Source organism: Heterodontus francisci, unplaced genomic scaffold (assembly GCF_036365525.1).
Source record: "Heterodontus francisci isolate sHetFra1 unplaced genomic scaffold, sHetFra1.hap1 HAP1_SCAFFOLD_61, whole genome shotgun sequence".
In the NCBI taxonomy this organism is placed as follows: domain Eukaryota; kingdom Metazoa; phylum Chordata; class Chondrichthyes; order Heterodontiformes; family Heterodontidae; genus Heterodontus; species Heterodontus francisci.
This window is the reverse complement of record NW_027141441.1, coordinates 8,658,552-8,674,617: the sequence shown is the minus strand read 5'-3', so window position 1 is coordinate 8,674,617 and position 16,066 is coordinate 8,658,552. Positions and strand designations below refer to the sequence as shown.

The 16,066-nt window shown below is 43.2% G+C and overlaps 1 non-coding gene across 1 annotated transcript; it reads left to right on the top strand.

Annotated features, from left to right (window-relative positions):
* Window positions 1-14,987: 14,987 nt before the first annotated feature.
* On the top strand, window positions 14,988-15,078 carry trnar-ucu (transfer RNA arginine (anticodon UCU)). Its single transcript is given in 2 exon segments — window positions 14,988-15,024; window positions 15,043-15,078. It is a non-coding gene; the product is annotated as a tRNA-Arg (tRNA).
* Window positions 15,079-16,066: the final 988 nt, after the last annotated feature.

Sequence of the window (16,066 nt, the reverse complement as noted above, 5' to 3'; positions counted from 1 at the left end):
AGAGACGAAGACACACTCAGAGGAGGTGCAGATTAAAGACACATGCATGTAACAGAAACTGATAGAGATAGAATCAAACCCTTTCTCACTTCTCAGAAACTGATAGATATAGACAAAAGCTGATGCTCACATCCAAGTTGTTGAAAGATATGTGGTGAAACTCACAGAGCAATAGCAGAAACAAACAAGTACTGAATAATACCCACAGTCACAGACCAAAAACTGAAATATACTGTGTTAAGCACCACTTTCTCACACCAGAAACTCATGGCTGCAAAGTGAAGCTGACTCTATCCTCCCAGGCACTGACAGGTGCAAAAGAAAACACTCACGACGATTCCAGGTCATGAAATCTACGGAATAAAACCTTTCAGCTGAAAGAATAGCATTAATGACAGGTGTGATACCCAGAATGCTCAGCGGCCTAGAATCCGCCCTATCTGTGACAGGAGCGGGGCGCGCAGGCGCGGTAGAGAGCTTTGTCAGCAGCAGGAGCTGCGGGTTCGGAGTTGGAGCGGGATATTCACAAAGTGCGAGAAGACTTTGCGGGCTCACACAGCTGGAGCAGGGCCTCAGGGCCACAATAAGAAGGAACAATCCCATCTGTATCCCTGCGGATGGCGGTGGTGAAGCTTTTCCCGGTGAGGCTTCCCGAAACGGCGTCTATAAATGGATAAGAATTGGGGACTGGGCAGGGAGCGTCTGTAAATGGATAAGAATTGGGGACTGGGCAGGGAGCTTCTGCAAATGGATAAGAATTGGGGGACTGGGCAGGGAGCGTCTCTAAATGAATAAGATTTGGGTACTGGTCAGGAAGCGTCTGTAAATGGATAAGAATTGGAGACTGGGCGGGGAGTGTCGATAATTGAATAAGAGTTGGAGACTGGGCAGGGAGCGTTTCTAAATGAATAAGATTTGGGGACTGGGCAGGGAGCGTCGATAAATGCTTAAGAATTGGGGACTGGTTCGGGAGCGTTTTTTTATTCGTTCGTGGGATGTGGGCGTCCCTGGCTCGATCTCAGCTCAAGTAATGTGTCCAATTCTGGGCACCAGGCTTTAGAAAGGACATCAAAGCTTCTGAGACAGTTCAGAGGAGATTTACGAGAATGATACCAGAGATGAGGGGTTTCAGTTTTCTGGACAGGCTGGTGAAGCTGGGATTGTTCTCCTCAGAGTAGAGAAGGTTAAGGGAAGATTTAATAGAGGTGTTCAGAATCATGAAGGATTTTCATAGGGTCGAGAGGGAGAAACTGTTTCTACTGTCTTGGGGGTCAGTAACCAGAGGACACAGATTTAAAATAATTGGCCAAAGATGTCAAGGGGAGGTGAGGAGAGATCTTTTTACCCAGTAACTGATTCGGATTTGGAATGAATTGTCTGACAGGGTGGTGGAAACAGATTCAATTATAACTTTCATAAAGGAATTGGACAAATATTTCAAAGTGAAATTCTCCAGGATTATGGGGAAATAGGCAGGGGGTTGGACTAATTGCATCTTTTTGTCAGAGTCAGCAGAGGCACAATGGGGCCGAATGGCCTCCTTCTGTGCTGTATGATTCTATGAACATAAGAACGAGGAGCCGGAGTCGGCAAGTCAGCCACTCGAGCCTGCTCCGCCGTTCAATACAATCATGGCTGATCTCATCACGGCAGTTCTTGTTTCTTGCCAGTAGATGTCACTTCACTCCAATACAGTGAAGTTTACAAATCTGAGAGAGACACAACAGGAAAGAATTGTTCACATTATAGTGAATGTGTGGGATTTAGAAATACTAGGAGTGGAGACGAGTTATTACTTCTCTGCTCGATCCCCATAGCCCTGTAAAAGTAGTTCCTTCAAGTGCCTATTCAAATTCCTTTTGTAATCCTCGATTGTCTCCATTTCCACCGCCCTCGTGGGCAGCGAGTTGCAGATCATCACCAATCAGTGTAAAAAAGTTCTTGCGCACATTCCCCCTGTATCTCCTGTCCAAAACCTTCAATCTGTGTCCCCTAGTCCTTGTACCAATAGTTAACGGGAACAATGTTTCCTTGCCAATTTATTTAAAACTGTCATAGCCGAAAACACATCTATCAATTCTCCCCTCACTCTCCTTTGATGCAGGTAGAACAACCCTAGCTTTTCCATCCTAACCTTGTAACTAAAATCCTCCATCCCTGGATCCATTCTGGTGAATTTCCTCTGCATCCTCTCAAGGACGCTCACATTCTTTCTTAAGTGTGGTAAGCAAAACTGGAAGCAACACGCCAACTGGGGCCGAACCAGAGCTTTATAATGGTTCAGCATAACTTCCCTGCTTTGTACTCAATGCCTCTTTTTTTCAAGCCCAAGATCCCATATGCTTTGCTAACCACTCTCGCAATATGTCTTGCCACCTTCAAAGATTGATGCACATGAACCCCAAGTCCCTCTATTCCAACACACACTTTAGAACTGTGTCATTAAGTAAATATTGCATCTCCCTATTCCTTATGCCAAAATACATCACCTCACACTTGTCACTATTAAATTTCTTCTGCCACCTGTCTGCCCATTCTGCTAGCCTATCATTGTCCTGTTGCAGGCAGTTTATATCATCCTCACTGTTTGCCACTCGTCCAAGTTTGTTGTCATCGGGATATTTTGAGATTCTACTCAATATTCCAAGATCCAAGTCCTTTATCTTTCGCAAAACAAGCAGTGGTTCTAGCACTGACCCTTGGGGAACACCTCTGTCGACTATCCTCCAGTCTGACAAAGAATCATTTCATAAGACTCCCTGTTTTCTGTCCTGAAACCAATTTTCTATCCAATTGGACACTGACCCTCCTATACCACGAACCTCAATTTTGTAAACCCCACTTTTATGTGGTACCTTGTCAAACGCTTCCTTAAAATCCATATAAACAACATCCACTGCATTCCCTTCATCAACCTGCTCTGTTAGTTCATCAAAAAATGCAGTTAGATTAGTCAAGCATGAACTCCCATTTATAAATCCATGCTCACTCTCCTTAATTAACTCGAACCTCTCCAAGTGACTGTTGATTTTTTACCCTGATTATTCTTTCCAAAACCTTACCCACCGCTGCTGTTAATCTAACTAGCCTGTAGTTACCCGGACTGTCCTTACACCCTTTCTTGAATAAGGGTGTCGCATTTGCCACTTTTTAATCCTCTGGCACCTCCCCCGTATCCAGGGAAGATTGGAAGATTATAGCAAGCCCTTCCGTTATCTGCATCCGCATTTCCTTTCGCAACCTGGGATGTGAGCCATCCGGACCAGGTGATTTATCTTCCCTAAGGACAGCCAGCCTTTTTAGTACCACCCTCTCTCAATTTGTACCCTCTCCATTGACTCTACTCTCTTCACTTCGACTGATATTTTGTCAAATTCCACTTCCTTAGTGATCACTGATACAAAGTACTCATTAAGTAGATTAACATTGCCCTGCACCTCTAAGCTTATATTATCCTTTTTGTCCCTCATAGGCCCGACTCAACCTCTTACTACCCACTTATCATTTACATGCTGCTCGAAGATTTTTGGGTTTCCTTTCATGTTGACTGTCAGTCTATTCTCAAAGAAAGAGAGAATAAGCACATAAAGATGATATAAGTATTTCCCATCCTTGATGAGGTGGAATTTTTTATGCTGTGGGTAGTAATGTCTTGGCCCACGAGTGTGGTGGAAGCAGAGACAATCAATGATTTGAAAAGGAAATTAGATGGATACTTGAAGGAAACAAACTTGCAGGAGGAAAGGGACCGAGCTGGTGAGTGGAACTGACTAGATTGCTCCGGGGAGAGCCAGCATGGACGTGATAGGCCAAACGACCACCTTCTGTGCTGTAAATGACTCTGTGTTGTTTCTCAAATTCAATCCACTGGTGCTTGGTAAATAATTTCAAAGTAAATTGTGCAACTGGAAAATCAGGACCAAGGCAAGGGACGCATAAGGAAGCAAAATTGCTGAAACCCGGGATTAAACCAGGAACCTTTAGATTTTCAGTCTAACGCGCTCCCAACTGAGCTATTTCAGCCCTACGTTAACAATGGCTTGGTGTCCTTGTTTTGGAAGAATATACATACATTCAAGTTTTCCAAAAAATTAAAGAACACAACATGTGAGTAATATTCCCCATTGCTTTCTCAGTACTGATGGATTGTGAAGCGGGAGACAGCCAGAAGTGCCACTGAGCCGCACAGACCCCGAGCTGAGAATGAAATGAGATCAAATTCAATCTTTCATAGTGAGATGCTGCTGAGAGGTAAGAGTCCTGAATCAAAGCGAAACTTGCTCATTTCAAACACTCCCTGTACTCTCTGCTCATGAAGCCTTACAAAACGGAAAAACAGAATGGCACTCAAACTCACAACCCTGCCATTAAATGTCTCATATTCGACTGACAGAACTGTCACTTCTACTCGGTCTCTGATTGGATGGATGCAACTCCAACGCAGGGGTGGCATTCAAATCCTCCCATGGGTCCACATGTCAGACTGAGTTCCATGTTGTAGACTCAAGCAAAGGAAATCTGCTCACTTCCAAAACTATCAGCGAATTGAAGCTGATTACAATCAACATCATCAGAGGTCAGAACTACCTGGTGAAAGAAGACACCCTGAAGAAGGATCCACAATTATTCAAAGGCATCGACAAAGTGAAAAACAAGAAAATCGATGAGTCAATGCAAGCCAAACAACAGAAACACTGAAGAATTCCATTCCATTCCAGTCCTGTCATTTTTGGAGTCAGGTCACAATTGCAGAAACAACTTTATATTCCCACTTGGCTATCTGTACATTGAGTTAATTACAATTTTGTCGACAAGCTCTTTGAATCCAGTTGTCTGGTCCTCAAGCCAGCTCCGGATGGAAGTCAATTCCACCTTCTGCAACGCTGAAACCAATAGATAACCTTAATCTAAAAATGCCAGCAGATCAGGGCTCGTCCGGGATTTGAACCTGGGATCTCTCGCATGTTAATTAACCATACTCCCAAAGCGAGAATCATACCCCTAGACCAACGAACCACTGACAAGTCAGGCTTTATTAACTGCTGTGGAATTTCACTGGAACCCCCCCAGCCAATCATCCATTTTTTTTCAGATCAAAGCAACATCCTGCAAATGCTGAAATAAAAACAGAAAGTGCTGGAAATGTTCAGCAGCTCTGGCAGCATCTGTGCTGTGAGAAACACAGTTAACGTTTCAGGGCACTCACCTTTTGTTTCAGCCATCCTTTCAGACTGCTTCTGTCCATCCAATCTCACTTTCTATTCTATCCACATTCTAACCATTCACTACGTTGCTACATTTTTCATGAATTCCTCATTTCTTTTATTAATGACAATTTTGTATTTCTGGCCTTTGCTTCAGACACCACCACAGGTGGAATCATGTCTCCATCTACCCAATCAAACCACTTCGCTGTATCCACACATTGCAATGTTTCTTGAACCCTGACAGACTGTGGAGTTTCTGCTGCTTGATTGCAGTTCTTGCTTCCCGCCAGTAGATGTCACCTCACTCCAATACAGTGAAGTTTACAAATCTGAGAGAGACACAACAGGAAATAATTGTTCACATTATAGTGAATGTGTGGGATTTAGAAATACTAGGAGTGGAGACGAGTTATTATTGCACTCTGCTATTACATCTTTTATAATGGACTCCAGCATTTTCCCCACGACTGATGTCAGGCTAACCGGTATATAATTCGCTGTTTTCTTTCTGCCTCTTTTTTTAAATAGTGGAGTTACATTAACTACCGTCCAATCCATTGGAACTGTTCCAGAGTCGATAGAATTTTGAAAAAAGACCAGAAATGCATCTGCTATTTCAAGGGCCACTTCCTTAAGTACTCTGGGATGTAGATTATCAGGGCCTGGGGATTTATCGGCCTTCAATCCCATCAATTTCCCAAACATTCCCTACTAATACAGATTTCATACAGTTCCTCCTTCTCATTAGACCCTATGTTCCCCAACATTTCTGGGAGATAATTTGTATCCTCCTTTGTGAAGACAGATCCAAAGTATGTATTTAATTGGTCTGCCATTTCTTTGTTCCCCATTATAAATTCCCCCGTTTCTGACTGTAAGGGGCCCACATTTGTCTTCACTAATCTTTTTCTCTACACATATCTATAGAAGCTTTTACAGTCAGTTTTTATGTTCTCTGCTAGCGTACCCTCATACTCTATTTCCCCCTTCTTAATCAATCCTTTTGTCCTCCTCTGCTAAATTCCAAACTGCTCACAATCTTCAGGTTTGCTGCTTGTTCTGGCCATTTTATATTTCTCCTCCTTGGATCTAATACTTCCCTTAATTTATTTTGTAAGCCACAGTTGAGCCACCCTTCCTGTTTTACTTTTGCACAGACAGGAATGAACAATTGTTGTAATTCATCCATGCGCTCTTTAAATGCTAGCCATTGCCTATCCACTGTCAACCCTTTAAGTAACGTTCCCCAATCTATCAGAGCCAACTCCCGCCTCATACCTTCATAGTTTTCTTTGTTTAGATTCAGGACCCGAGTCTCGTAATCAACTCTCTCACTCTCCATCTTAATGAAGAATTTTATCATATTACGGGCGCACTTCCCCAAGGGACCTCACACAACAAGATTGTTAACTAATCCTTTCTCATTACACAATACCCAGTCCAGGATGGCCTGTTCTCTGGAAGTGTTATACACCTCTATCAATTCTCCACTCAATCTCCTTTGAGAAAGGCAGAATAATCCTAGCTTTTCCAACCTAACCTTGTAACTAAAATCCCCCATCCCTGGATCCATTCTGGTAAATCGCCTCTGCGTCCTCTCCAGGAGCCTCAAATTCTTTCTAAAGTCTGCTGAGCAGAACTGGAAGCAACACTCCAATTGGGGCCTAACCAGAGTTTTATAATGGTTCAGCATAACTTCCCTGCTTTTGTACTCAATGCCTCTATTTATAAAGCCCAAGATCCCATATGCTTTGCGAACCACTCGCTCAATATGACTTGCCTCCTTCAAAGATTGATGCACATGAACCCCAAGTCCCTCTATTCCAGAACACTCTTTAGAACTGTGCCATTAAGTATATATTGCCTCTCCCTATTCCTTATGCCAAAATACATCACCTCACACTTGTCACTATTAAATTCCATCTGCCACCTGTCTGCCCATTCTGCTAGCCTATCACTGTCCTGTTGCAGGCAGTTCATATCATCTTCACTGTTTGCCGCTCCTCCAGGTTTGGTGTCATCGGCATATTTTGAGATTCTACTCTGTATTCCAAGATCCAAGTCACTTACCTTGAGCAAAAAAAGCAGTGGTTCCAGCACTGACCCTTGGGGAACACCACTGTCGACTATCCTCCAGTCTGACAAAGAACCATTTAATAAGACTCGCTGTTTTCTGTCCTTAAACCAATTTTCTATCCAATTGGACACTGACCCTCCTATACCACGAACCTCAATTTTGTTAACCGCCCTTTTATGTGGTACCTTGTCAAACGCTTCCTTAAAATCCATATAAACAACATCCACTGCATTCCCTTCATCAACCTGCTATGTTAGTTCATCAAAAAATGCAGTTAGATTAGTCAAGCATGAACTCCCATTTATAAATCCATGCTCACTCTCCTTAATTAACTCGAACCTCTCCAAGTGACTGTTGCTTTTTTACCCTGATTATTCTTTCCAAAACCTTACCCACCGCTGCTGTTAATCTAACTAGCCTGTAGTTACCCGGACTGTCCTTACACCCTTTCTTGAATAAGGGTGTCGCATTTGCCACTGTTTAATCCTCTGGCACCTCCCCCGTATCCAGGGAAGATTGGAAGATTATAGCAAGCCCTTCCGTTATCTGCATCCGCATTTCCTTTCGCAACCTGGGATGTGAGTCATCCGGACCAGGTGATTTATCTTCCCTAAGCACAGCCAGCCTTTTTCGTACCTCCCTCTCCTAATTTGTACTCTCTCCATTGCCTCTACTTTCTTCACTTCAACTGATATTTTGTCAAATTCCACTTCCTTAGTGATCACTGATGCAAAGTACTCATTAAGTACATTAACATTGCCCTGCACCTCTAAGCTTATATTATCCTTTTTGTCCCTAATAGGCCCGACTCAACCTCTTACTACCCACTTATCATTTACATGCTGCTCGAAGATTTTTGGGTTTCCTTTCATATTGACTGCCAGTCTATTCTCATAGAAATAGAGAATAAGCAAATATAGAAGATGTAAGTATTTCCCATCCTTGATGAGGTGGAATTTTTTATGTTGTGGGTGGTAATGTCTTGGCCCACGAGTGTGGTGGAAGCAGAGACAATCAATGATTTGAAAAGGAAATTGGATGGATACTTGAAGGAAAGAAACTTGCAGGAGGAAAGGGATCGAGCTGGTGAGTGGAACTGACGAGATTGCTCCGGGGAGAGCCAGCATGGACGTGATAGGCCAGATGACCACTCTCTGTGTTGCAAATGACTCTGTGTTGTTTCTCAAATTCAATCCACTGGTGCTTGGGAAATAATCTCAAAGTAAATTGTGCAACTGGAAAATCAAAACCAAGGCAAGGGACGCATCAGGAAGCGAAATTGCTGAAACCCGGGATTGAACAAGGAAACCTCAGATCTTCAGTCTAACGTTCTCCCAACTGAGCTATTTCAGCCCTACATTAATAGTGGCTTGTTGTCCTTGTTTTGGAAGAAAATACATACATTCAAGTTTTCCAAAAAATTAAAGAACACAACATGTGAGTAATATTCCCCATTGCTTTCTCAGTACTGATGGATTGTGAAGCGGGAGACAGCCAGAAGTGCCACTGAGCCGCACAGACCCCGAGCTGAGAATGAAATGAGATCAAATTCAATCTTTCATAGTGAGATGCTGCTGAGAGGTAAGAGTCCTGAATCAAAGCGAGACTTGCTCATTTCAAACACTCCCTGTACTCTCTACTCATGAAGCCTTAAAAAAGGGAAAAACAGAATGGCACTCAAACTCACAACCCTGCCATTAAAAGTCTCATATTCGACTGACAGAACTGTCACTTCTACTCGGTCTCTTATTGGATGGATGCAACTCCAAGGCAGGGGTGGCATTCAAATCCTCCCATGGGTCCACATGTCAGACTGAGTTCCACGTTGTAGACTCAAGCAAAGGAAATCTGCTCACTTCCAAAACTATCAGCGAATTGAAGCTGATTACAATGAACATCATCAGAGGTCAGAACTACCTGGTGAAAGAAGACACCCTGAAGAAGGATCCACAATTATTCAAAGGCATCGACAAAGTGAAAAACAAGAAAATCGATGAGTCAATGCAAGCCAAACAACAGAAACACTGAAGGATTCCATTCCATTCCAATCCAGAACCCAGTCCTGTTGTTTTTGGAGTCAGGTCACAATTACAGCAACAACTTTATATTCCCACTTGGCTATCTGTACATTTCGTTAATTGCAATTTTGTCGACAAGCTCTTTGAATCCAGTTGTCTGGTCCTCAAGCCAGCTCTGTTTGGAAGTCAATTCCACCTTCTGCAAGGCTGAAACCGATAGATAACCTTAATCTAAAAATGCAAGCAGGCCAGGGCTCATCTGGGATTAGCACCCTGGATTTCTTACACGTTAATCAAACACATTCCATAAGCGAGAATCATACCCCTAGACCAACGAGCCACTGAACAGTCAGGTTTCTTTAGCTGCTGTGGAATTTCACTGGAACCCCCCAGCCAATCATCCATTTTTTTTTCAGATCAAAGCAACATCCTGCAAATGCTGAAATAAAAACAGAAAGTGCTGGAAATGTTCAGCAGCTCTGGCAGCATCTGTGCTGAGAGAAACACAGTTAACGTTTCAGGGCACTCACCTTTTGTTTCAGCCATCCTTTCAGACTGCTTCTGTCCATCCAATCTCACTTTCTATTCTATCCACATTCTAACCATTCACTACGTTACTACATTTTTCATGAATTCCTCATTTCTTTTATTAATGACAATTTTGTATTTCTGGCCTTTGCTTCAGACACCACCACAAGTGGAATCATGTCTCCATCTACTCAATCAAACCAATTCGCTGTTTCCTCCCATTGCAATGTTTCTTGAACCCTGACAGACTGTGGAGTTTCTGCTGCTTGATTGCAGTTCTTGCTTCCCGCCAGTAGATGTCACCTCACTCCAATACAGTGAAGTTTACAAATCTGAGAGAGACACAACAGGAAATAATTGTTCACATTATAGTGAATGTGTGGGATTTAGAAATACTAGGAGTGGAGACGAGTTATTATTGCACTCTGCTATTACATCTTTTATAATGGACTCCATCAATTTCCCCACGACTGATGTCAGGCTAACCGGTATATAATTCGCTGTTTTCTTTCTGCCTCTTTTTTTAAATAGTGGAGTTACATTAACTACCGTCCAATCCATTTGAACTGTTCCAGAGTCTGCAGAATTTTGAAAAAAGACCAGAAATGCATCTGCTATTTCAAGGGCCACCTCCTTAAGTACTCTGGGATGCAGATTATCAGGCCTTGGGGATTTATCGGCCTTCAATCCCATCAATTTCCCAAACATTCCCTACTAATACAGATTTCATACAGTTCCTCCTTCTCATTAGACCCTATGTTCCCCAACATTTCTGGGAGGTAATTTGTATCGTCCTTTGTGAAGACAGAACCAAAGTATGTATTTAATTGGTCTGCCATTTCTTTGTTCCCCATTATAAATTCCCCCGTTTCTGACTGTAAGGGACCCACATTTGTCTTCACTAATCTTTTTCTCGACACATATCTAGAGAAGCTTTTACAGTCAGTTTTTATGTTCTCTGCTAGCTTACTCTCATACTCTATTTCCCCCTTCTTAATCAATCCTTTTGTCCTCCTCTGCTAAATTCCAAACTGCTCACAATCTTCAGGTTTGCTGCTTGTTCTGGGCATTTTATATTTCTCCTCCTTGGATCTAATACTTTCCTTAATTTCTTTTGTAAGCCACAGTTGAGCGACCCTTACTGTTTTACTTTTGCACAGACAGGAATGAACAATTGTTGTAATTCATCCATGCGCTCTTTAAATGCTAGCCATTGCCTATCCACTGTCAACCCTTTAAGTAACGTTCCCCAATCTATCATCGCCAACTCCCGCCTCATACCTTCATAGTTTCCTTTGTTTAGATTCAGGACCCGAGTCTCGGAATCAACTCTCTCACTCTCCATCTTAATGAAGAATTTCATCATATTATGGGCGCACTTCCCCAAGGGACCCCACAAAACAAGATTGTTAACTAATCCTTTCTCATTACACAATACCCAGTCTAGGATGGCCTGTTCTCTAGAGGTGTTATACACCTCTATCAATTCTCCACTCAATCTCCTTTGTTTTAGGCAGAATAATCCTAGCTTTTCCAACCTAACCTTGTAACTAAAATCCCCCATCCCTGGATCCATTCTGGTAAATCGCCTCTGCATCCCCTCAAGGACCCTCACATTCTTTCTAAAGTCTGCTGAGCAGAACTGGAAGCAACACTCCAATTGGGGCCTAACCAGAGTTTTATAATGGTTCATCATAACTTCCCTGCTTTTGTACTCAATGCCTCTATTTATAAAGCCCAAGATCCCATATGCTTTGCTAACCACTCTCGCAATATGTCTTGCCACCTTCAAAGATCGGTGCACATGAACCCCAAGTCCCTTTATTCCAGCACACTCTTTATAACTGTGCCATTAAGTATATATTGCCTCTCCCTATTCCTTATGCCAAAATACATCACCTCACACTTGTCACTATTAAATTCCATCTGCCACCTGTCTGCCCATTCTGCTAGCCTATCACTGTCCTGTTGCAGGGAGTTCATATCATCCTCACTGTTTGCCACTCCTCCAGGTTTGGTGCCATCGGCATATTTTGAGATTCTACTCTGTATTCCAAGATCCAAATCACTTACCTTTAGCAAAAAAAGCAGTGGTTCTGGCACTGACCCTTGGGGAACACCACTGTCCACTATCCTCCGGTCTGACCAAGAACCATTTAATATGACTCGCTGTTTTCAGTCTTTAAAACAATTTACTATCCAAATGGACACTGGCCCTCCTAATCCATGAACCCCAATTTTGTTAACCACCCTTTTATGTGGTACTTTATAAAATGCTTTCGTAATATCCATATAAATAACATCCACTGCATTCCCTTCATCAGTATTCTCAGATCGTTTATCAACAAATGCAGTTAGATTCGTCAAGCATGAACTCCCATTGATAAATCCATGCCCACTCTCCTGAATTAACTCAAACCTCTCCAAAGGACTTGATTTTTTTCCCTGACCTGTTGATCTCATGCTGATAGCAAGCTCACCATAGAGCATGTATTTGGCAATGTGACCGTCATCCATTTGGCCCAGTCAACAGAGTCACCGATGACTCAAGAGGGCAAACATGCTGCGGATCCCTGCACGCTGGTGTACTTCCGCATTCGGCACTCTGTCCTGCCAGGAGATGCCCAGTCTCCATCTGAGGCAGTGGAGGTGGAAGCTGTTCAGCCGCTTTTTTTGGCTTTTATAAGTTGTTGATGCTTCTCTACTATAAAGGAGGGTGCTGAGAACACAAGCCTGGTACACGTGGAGCTTTGTATTTTCGGTCAGTTTGCTGTCGGTTCACACTTGTCTTCTCAACTTTGACATGACAGCTGCAGCATTGGCAATCCTGGTGCTGATTTCAGCATCAAGGGCCAGATTGCTGGTGATTGTTGATTGAAGGTATGTGAAGCTGTTGACAACCTCCAAAGTGAGGTTGTCGATGTTGATGGAAAGTGGAGTCTCTACGTCCTGGCCCGTAACTTTCATCTTCCTGATGCTGATTGTCAGTCCAAACTGTTTGCAGGCCAGGGAGAACCGATCTACAAGCTGCTGTGAATGAACTTCATTATGGGATGTCAGCACAGCATCATCAGCAAATAGCAACTCACAGACTAGGAACTTACCCACTTTGGTCTTGGCGCACAGTCTTGCCAAGTTGAACAGCTTGTCGTCAGCTCTGATGTGCAGGTGAACACCTGTATCTGAGTAATTGAAAGTGTGCAATAGCAGCATGGAGAAGAATATGCCAATTATAAAGGATGTGATAACTAGACAGTTCGAAAATGATGACATGATTGGGCAGAGTCAACATAGATTTATGAAAAGGAAAACAGGTTTGAAAAACCTGTTGAGATTTTTGAGGATGTTACCTATAGAACAGATAAAGGAGAACCAGTGGATGTGTGGTATTTGCATTTTCCTTTGGTAAGGTCCCACACAGGAGGTGAGTAAACAAAATTAGAGCACATAGGCTTGGGGATAATATACTGATATGGATTGAGAATTGGTTAACAGACCGAAAACAGAGAGCAGGAATAACGGGTCCTTCTCAGGATGGCAGGCTGTTACTATTGGGGTACTGCAAGGATCAGTGTTGGAGCCACAGCTGTTAACAACCTATATAAATGATTTGGATGTGGGGATTAAATGTAATATTTCCAAGTTTGCAGATGACACAAAGCTCGGTGAAATGTGAGTTGTGAGGAGGATGCAGAGAGGCTTCCAGGGGACCTGGAGAGGCTAAGTGAATGGGCAAGAACATGGAATATAATGTGAATAAGTGTGAAGTTATTCACTTTGGTAGAATAAACAGAAAGACAGAGTATTTCTTAAATGGTGAGAGGTTGGGAAGTGTCGATGTCCAAAGGGACCTGGGTGTCCTTGTTCCTGAGACACTAAAAGCTCTTGTGCAGGTGCAGCAATCAATTAGGAAGGCAAATGGTATGCTGTACCCACACGAGGGGTCATGAGTACAGGAGTAAATATGTCTTGCTGCAATTGTCTAGAGCCTTGGTGAATCCGCACTGGAGTATTGTGTACAGTTTAGTCTCCTCATCTTATGAAGGATACACTTGCCATAGAGGGGGTGAAACAGAGGGTCAACAGACTAATCTTTTTTTTGCATTTATTTCATTTCATCTCAGTTTGTTCAGTTTGCTTACCTACTGTTTTTTTCAGGTTTGTACTTCCTGCTGTTCAATATTCAGTCCATTTACACCTAATCTGTACTAATGCTTTGTCTTTCAACACACCATTAACATATTGTTTGCCTTTGCTGCATGACCTTTTGGTCAGCTATGTGGCCTTGTCCAATCTACACCTTCTCCTTTGTTATCTCTTGCCCCACCCCCACCCCACTTGCTTATAACCTGTGACTTTTCTAATATATGTCAGTTCCGAAGATGGGTCACTGACCTGAAACGTTAACTCTGCTTCTCTTTTCACAGATGCTGCCAGACCTGCTGAGTGGTTCCAGCATTTCTTGTTTTTATGTCACCAGACTAATCCCTGGGATGGTGGGATTGTCTGATGAGGAAACTGGGCCTGTATTCCTTAAAGTTTCGAAGAATGAGAGGTGATCTGATTGAAACTGACAAAATTCTTACAGGGCGTGACAGTGTGGATGTAGACAGGATGTTTGCCCTAGTTGGTGAGTCTAAAACCAAAGGACATCGTCTCAGAATAAGGAGTAGGCCATTTAAAACTGAGATGGGTGGAATTTCTTCACTCAGACGGTGGTGAATCATTGGAATACTGTGCCCCAGAGGGCTGTGGCAGTTCAATCATTGAGCATGTTCAAGACAGAAATTGATAGAAATCTTGATACTCATGACATCAAGGGATATGGGGATAGCATGGGAAAGGGGCTTTCAGGTAGGTGATCAGCCATGATCGAATTGAATGACAGAGCAGGCTCGACGTTCTGAATAGCTTACTCCGATGTTCCTCTGTTCCTAAGAGAGTTGGCGCCAGCGCGCAGCCCTGCTTTACCCCACTGCTGATCTTGAAAGCGTCTGATGTTGCTCCATTGTAACTGATGGAACTGTGCATGTTCTCGTGGAAAGAAGAGATGATGCCCAAGAGGTCAGGAGGGCAGCCTATGTTCCATTGCAGTTTGAAGAGGCTGTCTCTGCTGACAAGATCAAAGGCCTTAGTGATGTTAATAAAAATGTGTGAGGCTCTGTGGCGCAATGGATAGCGTGTTGGACTTCTAAATAATAATTAAGATGATATTCAAAGGTTGTGGGTTCAAGTCCCACCAGAGTCAGATTTTGGACCAGAAACAGAGGAGCACAACGGAACAACAAATGAAGAAATGCGCCAAAAGCACAGACTCGGAGACAGAGCGAGAGAGAGAGGAGCAGAGCAGGGGAAAAAAAAATCGAGGAGTGACGTCACAATGGAGAGTGAGAGCAGGGAAACAGAGCCCCGCTGGGGTGAGGAGACAGGATTTGGTTCTTTCTTCGGTGCAGTGGAAGGAGCTGTTTGGTGAGGATCTGGTAAGCTGTGACATCACAGGCAAGCAGGTAGTTGATTGGTTTGGAAGAACCGACCTGCTTGATGCGCATCTGGTAAGTGATTAAGATCCATTTTAGTCCTAACGTTTAAAATAGTAAACAAACTAGTGGTAAGTTTAATAAAATATGCAATAAAATGAATAATTGAATAAAATATTTAAGTAGTTAATTGAAACACGTTAAGGATGACAGGACAGGTGATGTGTCACAGCTGCAGCATGTGGGAGTTCCTGGATGCCAGTGTGATCCAGGGCAAACACGTCTGCAGTAAATGTTTGCGGCTCAAAGAGGGAGAAAAAAGGAATGTAGTGGTAGCAGGGGACAGTATAGTAAGGTGGATTGACTCTGTTCTCTGCAGCAAAAGCAAGAGTCCAGACGGCTGTGTTGCCTGCCGGTGCCAGGATTCAGGACATCTGCTCAGGGCTGGAGCGAAACATACAATGGGAGGGGGAGGATCCAGTCGTCGTGGTCCATGTCGGTACCAGCGACATAGGCAGGACAAGGATAGAGGTTCTGCAAAGTCAGTATGAGGAACTAGGCACCAAATTAAGAAGCAGAACCTCAAAGTTAATCATCCCTGGATTATTACCTGAGCCATGTGCAAATTGGCATAGGACAAATAAGATTAGAGAAAGTAATGTGCGGCTGAAAGACTGGTGTGGTAGTAGTGGGTTCTGGTTCATGGTGCATTGGCACCAGTACTGTGGAAAGAGGTGGCTGTACCGTTGGGACGGTCTG